Raw genomic sequence first — 8,383 nt, 5'->3', positions numbered from 1 at the left:
TAGTGACTTGAGAGAGAAAGTGGGCCGTGTGTTATTTATCGCTCTTGTCGCTTGGCTTTTGCAATCGTGCTTTCTTTCAATCTTTCTTGCGATCAACTCAATTGTAACCAAGGCAAGAGACACCAATTGTGTGGTGGTCCTTGCTGGGAAGTTTGTTCCCGTTTGATTGACAAGAAGAAGCTCACTCGGTCCGAGGGACCGTTTGAGAGAGGGAAGGGGTTGAAAAAGACCCGGCCTTTGTGGCCTCCTCAACGGGGAGTAGGTTTGCGAGAACCGAACCTCGGTAAAACAAATCCTTGTGTCTCACTTCCATATTCGCTTGCGATTTGTTTTGCACCCTCTCTCGCGGACTCAATTATATTTCTAACGCTAACCCGGCTTGTAGTTGTGATTAATTTTGTAAATTTCAGTTTCGCCCTATTCACCCCCCTCTAGGCGACTTACAATTGGTATCAGAGCCCGGTGCTTCATTAGAGCCTAACCGCTCGAAGTGATGTCGGGAGATCACGCTAAGAAGGAGATGGAGACCGGCGAAAAGCCCACTACAAGCCAAGGGAGCACTTCATCGGAAGCGTCCCGCACCAAGAGGAAGGAGAAGAAGAAGGACTCCTCCAAAGGGAAGGAGAAGAGATCTTCTTCACACCACAAAGAGAAGAAGGAGAAATCCTCTTCCCACAAGCCGCATCGGAGTGGGGACAAGAAAAAGAGGATGAGGAAGGTGGTCTACTACGAGACCGATTCTTCATCGGCATCCACCTCCGGCTCCGACGCGGCGTCCGTCACTTCTAAGCGCCAAGAGCGTAAGAAGTATAGTAAGATTCCCCTACGCTACCCTCGCATTTCTAAACATACACCTTTACTTTCCGTCCCATTAGACAAACCACCCACATTTGATGGTGAAGATTATGCTAGGTGGAGTGATTTAATGCGATTTCATCTAACCTCACTCCACAAAAGTATATGGGATGTTGTTGAGTTTGGTGCACAGGTACCATCCGTAGGGGATGAAAACTATGATGAGGATGAAGTAGCCCAAATCGAGCACTTCAACTCCCAAGCCACAACGATACTCCTCGCCTCTCTAAGTAGAGAGAAATATAACAAGGTGCAAGGGTTGAAGAATGCGAAGGAGATTTGGGATCTACTCAAGACCGCGCATGAGGGTGATGAACTCACCAAGATCACCAAGCGGGAAACGATCGAAGGGGAGCTTGGTCGCTTCCGTCTTCGCCAAGGGGAGGAGCCACAAGATATGTACAACCGGCTCAAAACCTTGGTGAACCAAGTGCGCAACCTCGGGAGCAAGAAATGGGATGACCACGAGGTGGTTAAGGTTATTCTTAGATCACTCATCTTCCTTAACCCCACTCAAGTTCAATTAATTCGTGGTAATCCTAGATACACACTAATGACTCCCGAGGAAGTTATCGGGAATTTTGTGAGCTTTGAATGTATGATCAAGGGCTCAAAGAAGATCAACGAGCTTGATGATCCCTCCACATCTGAAGCACAACCGGTGGCATTCAAGGCGACGGAGGAAAAGAAGGAGGAGTCTACACCAAGTAGACAACCAATCGACGCTTCAAAGCTCGACAACGAGGAGATGGCTTTAATCATCAAAAGCTTTTGCCAAATCCTCAAGCAACGGAAGGGGAAGGATTACAAATCCCATTCCAAGAAGGTTTGCTACAAGTGTGGTAAGCCCGGTCACTTTATTGCTAAATGTCCATTATCAAGTGACAGTGACAGGGATAACGACAAGAAGGGCAAGAGGAGAGAAAAGAAGAGGTACCACAAGAAGAGGGGTGGCGATGCCCACGTGTGCCGCGAGTGGGACTCCGACGAGAGCTCCACCGACTCCTCCGACGACGAGGACGCCGCCAACATCGCCGTCACCAAGGGACTCCTCTTCCCCAACGTCGGCCACAAGTGCCTCATGGCAAAGGACGGCAAGAGGAAGAAGGTTAAATCCAAATCATCCACTAAATATGAGTCTTCTAGTGATGATAATGCTAGTGATGAGGAGGATAACCTGCGTACCCTTTTTGCCAATCTTAACATGGAACAAAAGGAAAAATTAAATGAATTAATTAGTGCTATTCATGAAAAGGATGACCTTTTGGATTCCCAAGAGGACTTACTAATTAAGGAAAATAAGAAACATGTTAAGGTTAAAAATGCTTATGCTCTAGAAATAGAAAAATGTGAGAAATTATCTAGTGAGCTAAGCACATGCCATGACACTATTACCAACCTTAGAAATGAAAATGCCAAATTAATTGCTAAGGTTGATTCTCATATTTGTAATGTTTCAACTTCCAATCCTAGAGATGATAATGTTGATTTACTTGCTAGGATTGATGAGTTGAATGTTTCTCTTACTAGCCTTAGAATTGAGAATGAAAAATTGCTTGCTAAGGCTAAAGATTTTGATGTTTGCAATGCTACTATTTCCGACCTTAGAACTAAGAATGATATATTGCATGCTAAAGTTGTAGAATTAAAATCTTGCAAAACCTCTACATCTACCGTTGAGCACACTTCCATTTGTACTAGATGTAGAGATATTGATGTTAATGCTATTCATGATCACATGGCTTTAATTAAACAACAAAATGATCATATAGCAAAATTAGATGCTAAAATTGCCGAGCATAACTTAGAGAATGAAAAAATTAAATTTGCTTGTAGTATGCTTTATAATGGGAGACGCCCTGGCATCAAGGATGGCATTGGCTTCCAAAGGGGAGACAATGTCAAACTTAATGCCCCTACTAAAAGATTGTCTAATTTTGTTAAGGGCAAGGCTCCCATGCCTCAGGATAACGAGGGTTACATTTTGTACCCTGCCGGTTATCCCGAGAGCAAGATTAGGAGAATTCACTCTAGGAAGTCTCACTCTGGCCCAAATCATGCTTTTATGTATAAGGGTGAGACGTCTAGTTCTAGGCAACCAACCCGTGCTAAGTTGCCTAAGAAGAGAACTCCTAATGCATCAAATGATCATAACATTTCATTCAAAACTTTTGATGCATCATATGTTTTAACTAACAAATCCGGCAAGGTAGTGGCCAAGTTTGTTGGGGGTAAACACAAGGGCTCCAAGACTTGTGTTTGGGTACCCAAAGTTCTTGTTTCTAATGCCAAAGGACCCAAAACCGTTTGGGTACCTAAAATTAAGAACTAAACTTGTTTTGTAGGTTTATGCATCCAGGGGATCAAGTTGGATCATCGATAGCGGGTGCACAAACCACATGACTGGGGAGAAGAAAATGTTCTCCTCCTACGAGAAAAACAAAGATCCCCAACGAGCGATCACATTCGGGGATGGAAACCAAGGTTTGGTCAAAGGATTGGGTAAAATTGCTATATCTCCTGACCATTCTATTTCCAATGTTTTTCTTGTAGATTCATTAGATTACAATTTGCTTTCCGTATCTCAATTATGCAAAATGGGCTACAACTGTCTCTTTACTGATGTAGGTGTCACTGTCTTTAGAAGAAGTGATGATTCAATAGCATTTAAGGGTGTGTTAGAGGGTCAGCTATACTTAGTAGATTTTGATAGAGCTGAACTCGACACATGCTTAATTGCTAAGACTAACATGGGTTGGCTCTGGCACCGCCGACTAGCCCATGTTGGGATGAAGAATCTTCATAAGCTTCTAAAGAGAGAACACATTTTAGGACTAACAAATGTTCATTTTGAGAAAGACAGGGTTTGTAGAGCATGCCAGGTAGGAAAGCAAGTTGGAGCCCATCATCCACACAAGAACATCATGACGACCGACAGGCCGCTTGAGCTACTCCACATGGATCTATTCGGCCCGATTGCTTACATAAGCATCGGCGGGAGTAAGTATTGTCTTGTAATAGTGGATGATTATTCTCGCTTCACTTGGGTGTTCTTTTCGCAGGAAAAATCTCAAACCCAAGAAACCTTAAAGGGATTCTTGAGACGAGCTCAAAACGAGTTCGGCTTAAGGATCAAGAAAATTAGAAGCGACAACGGGACGGAGTTCAAGAATTCTCAAATCGAAGGCTTCCTTGAGGAAGAGGGCATCAAGCATGAGTTCTCTTCTCCCTACACGCCACAACAAAATGGTGTAGTGGAGAGGAAGAATCGAACTCTATTGGACATGGCAAGGACCATGCTTGATGAGTACAAGACTTCGGATCGGTTTTGGGCCGAGGCGGTCAACACCGCCTGTTACGCCATCAACCGGTTATATCTTCACTGAATCCTCAAGAAGACATCGTATGAACTCCTAACCGGTAAAAAGCCAAATATTTCATATTTTAGAGTCTTTGGTAGCAAATGCTTTATTCTTGTTAAAAGAGGTAGAAAATCTAAATTTGCTCCTAAGACTGTAGAAGGCTTTTTACTAGGATATGATTCAAACACAAGGGCATATAGAGTCTTTAACAAGTCCTCTGGACAAGTTGAAGTTTCTTGTGACGTTGTGTTTGATGAGACTAACGGCTCTCAAGTAGAGCAAGTTGATCTTGATGAGATAGGTAATGAAGAGGCTCCATGCATAGCGCTAAGGAACATGTCCCTTGGGGATGTGTGTCCTAAGGAATCCGAAGAGCCTCCAAATGAACAAGATCAACCATCCTCCTCCACGCAAGCATCTCCACCGACTCAAAATGAGGATGAAGCTCAAGTTGATGAAATAGAAGATCAAGCAAATGAGCCACCTCAAGATGACGGCAATGATCAAGGGGGAGATGCAAATGATCAAGACAAGGAGGATGAAAAACAAAGGCCGCCACACCCAAGAGTCCACCAAGCAATTCAACGAGATCACCCCATCGACACCATCCTCGGCGACATTCATAAGGGGGTAACCACTAGATCTCGGGTTGCACATTTTTGTGAGCATTACTCTTTTGTTTCCTCTATTGAGCCACACAGGGTAGAGGAAGCACTTCAAGATTCGGATTGGGTGGTGGCGATGCAATAGGAGCTCAACAACTTCACTAGGAATGAGGTATGGCATTTGGTTCCACGTCCTAATCAAAATGTTGTAGGAACCAAGTGGGTCTTCCGCAACAAGCAAGACGAGCATGGTGTGGTGACAAGGAACAAAGCTCGACTTGTGGCTAAGGGATACTCCCAAGTCGAAGGTTTGGATTTCGGTGAAACCTATGCACCCGTAGCTCGGCTTGAGTCAATTCGTATATTATTGGCCTATGCTACTTACCATGGCTTCAAGCTTTATCAAATGGACGTGAAAAGTGCCTTCCTCAACGGACCAATCAAGGAAGAGGTCTATGTTGAGCAACCTCCCGGCTTTGAAGATAGTGAGTACCCTAACCATGTGTATAAACTCTCTAAGGCGCTTTATGGGCTCAAGCAAGCCCCAAGAGCATGGTATGAATGCCTTAGAGATTTCCTTATTGCAAATGGATTCAAAGTCGGAAAAGCCGATCCTACACTCTTTACCAAAACACTTGAAAATGATTTGTTTGTATGCCAAATTTATGTTGATGATATCATATTTGGGTCTACTAACGAATCTACATGTGAAGAGTTTAGTAGGACCATGACACAGAAATTCGAGATGTCTATGATGGGGGAGTTGAAGTACTTCTTAGGATTTCAAGTGAAGCAACTCCAAGAGGGCACCTTCATTAGCCAAACGAAGTATACTCAAGACATTCTAAACAAGTTTGGGATGAAGGACGCCAAACCCATCAAGACACCCATGGGAACCAATGGGCATCTCGACCTCGACACGGGAGGTAAATCTGTCGATCAAAAGGTATACCGGTCGATGATAGGCTCATTACTCTATTTATGTGCATCTCGACCGGACATTATGCTTTCCGTATGCATGTGTGCAAGATTCCAAGACGACCCTAAGGAAGCTCACCTTACGGCCGTAAAACGAATCTTGAGATATTTGGCTTACACTCCTAAGTTTGGGCTTTGGTATCCTAAGGGATCCACATTTGATTTGATTGGTTATTCGGATGCCGATTGGGCGGGGTGTAAGATTAATAGAAAGAGCACAATGGGGACTTGCCAGTTCTTGGGGAGATCCTTGGTGTCTTGGGCTTCAAAAAAGCAAAATTCGGTAGCTCTTTCTACCGCCGAAGCCGAGTATATTGCCGCAGGCCACTGTTGCGCGCAATTACTTTGGATGAGGCAAACCCTGCGGGACTACGGTTACAAATTAACCAAAGTTCCTTTGCTATGTGATAATGAGAGTGCAATCAAAATGGCGGATAATCCCGTCGAGCATAGCCGCACTAAACACATAGCCATTCGGTATCATTTTCTTAGGGATCACCAACAAAAGGGAGATATCGAGATTTCATACATTAATACTAAAGATCAATTAGCCGATATCTTTACCAAGCCACTAGATGAACAAACTTAGGCATGAGCTAAATATTCTTGATTCTAGGAACTTCTTTTGTTGATTTGCACACATAGCTCTTTTATATACCTTTGATCATGTATCCTTCATATGCTATGACTAATGCGTTTTCAAGTCTATTTCAAACCAAGTCATAGGTGTATTGAAAGGAAATTGGAGTCTTCGGCGAAGACAAAGGCTTCCACTCCGCAACTCATCCTTCGTCGTCACTCCGAGCATCACTGCGTCTTTGGTATAATCTTCACCCCCTTATTTATGACCAAAGGGGGAAAGAGTAATTCTAAGGGCTCTAATGACTCCGTTTTTGGCGATTCATGCCAAAGGGGGAGAAAGTATTAGCCCAAAGCAAAAGGACCGCACCACCACCTAATTTTTTTTAAAAAAAAAGTTTCTCAATTGGTATGGTTCTCAATTGATAAATTTCAAATTGGTATCTTATTGTGTTCAAAAGGGGGAGAAAAGTAGTGTTTCAAAATTGATTTATCAAAACCCTCTTGAACACTAAGAGGAGGATTTCATTTAGGGGGAGTTTTGTTTAGTCAAGGGAAAAGCATTTGAAACAGGGGGAGAATTTCAAATCTTGAAAATGCTTCTCGAAATCTTATTCATTTACCTTTGACTATTTGCAAAAGGACTTTGAAAAGGATTTACAAAAGAATTTGCAAAAACAAAACAAGTGGTGCAAGCGTGGTCCAAAATGTTAAAGAAACAATCCATGCATACTTTATGGGTATTTATATTGACTCAATTCCAAGCAACCTTTACACTGACATTATGCAAACTAGTTCAATTATGCACTTCTATACTTGCTTTGGTTTGTGTTGGCATCAATCACCAAAAAGGGGGAGATTGAAAGGGAATTAGGCTTACACCTAGTTCCTAATTAATTTTGGTGGTTGAATTGCCCAACACAAATAATTGGACTAACTAGTTTGCTCTAGATTATATGTTCTACAGGTGTCAAAGGTTCATCTACAACTATACTAAATCGACTGTCCGGAATACCGTAGATTATTCCGGACAGGAGAAGCTTTTTGGAAAAACAGGCCAAGAGCGGACCGTCCGGGCCCTTGCGGCGGACCGTCCGCAACACCAGGATAACACTCGGACAGAACCAATGCAAAAATCCAAGTATGCACTACGGACCGTCCGAAGGAAAAGCAAGGACCGTCCGAGCCCGTGCGCGGACCGTCCGGGCTCAAGCGCGGACCGTCCGGTAGGTGAGAAACCGAAAAACCCGAAGGTAACGGGTTCGGAAAAATGAATTATAGCGGCCTCGTGGACCGTCCGGGGTGCACGACCGGACCGTCCGCGACTGGCTTTATCTGACATCTGACGACGCATTAAATGCAATATAGCCGTTGATATAGCCGTTACTGCTGACCGTTGCGTTTTCAGCCGTTGATCTACAGGCGCGGACCGTCCGGACCAGGCGGGCGGACCGTCCGCGGTCGGCAGAATGGAGCAACGGCTAGGAAGTGGTTGGTGGGTATAAATACAACCCCAACCACCTCCATTCACTTCACCCAAGAATTCCAACCTTCAACATTCAATACAAGAGCTAGCAATCCATTCCAAGACACATTCAAAGCCACTATCTCTCCAAGTTTCACAATTGAGAAAAGAGATCATTAGTGATTAGTGACTTGAGAGAGAAAGTGGTCCGTGTGTTATTTGTCGCTCTTGTCGCTTGGCTTTTGCAATCGTGCTTTCTTTCAATCTTTCTTGCGATCAACTCAATTGTAACCAAGGCAAGAGACACCAATTGTGTGGTGGTCCTTGCTGGGAAGTTTGTTCCCGTTTGATTGAGAAGAAGAAGCTCACTCGGTCCGAGGGACCGTTTGAGAGAGGGAAGGGGTTGAAAAAGACCCGGCCTTTGTGGCCTCCTCAACGGGGAGTAGGTTTGCGAGAACCGAACCTCGGTAAAACAAATCCTTGTGTCTCACTTCCATATTCGCTTGCGATTTGTTTTGCACCCTCTCTCGCGGACTCAA

This window comes from Zea mays, chromosome 3 (genome assembly GCF_902167145.1).
Source record: "Zea mays cultivar B73 chromosome 3, Zm-B73-REFERENCE-NAM-5.0, whole genome shotgun sequence".
Taxonomy (NCBI): domain Eukaryota; kingdom Viridiplantae; phylum Streptophyta; class Magnoliopsida; order Poales; family Poaceae; genus Zea; species Zea mays.
This window is presented reverse-complemented; position numbering follows the sequence as displayed.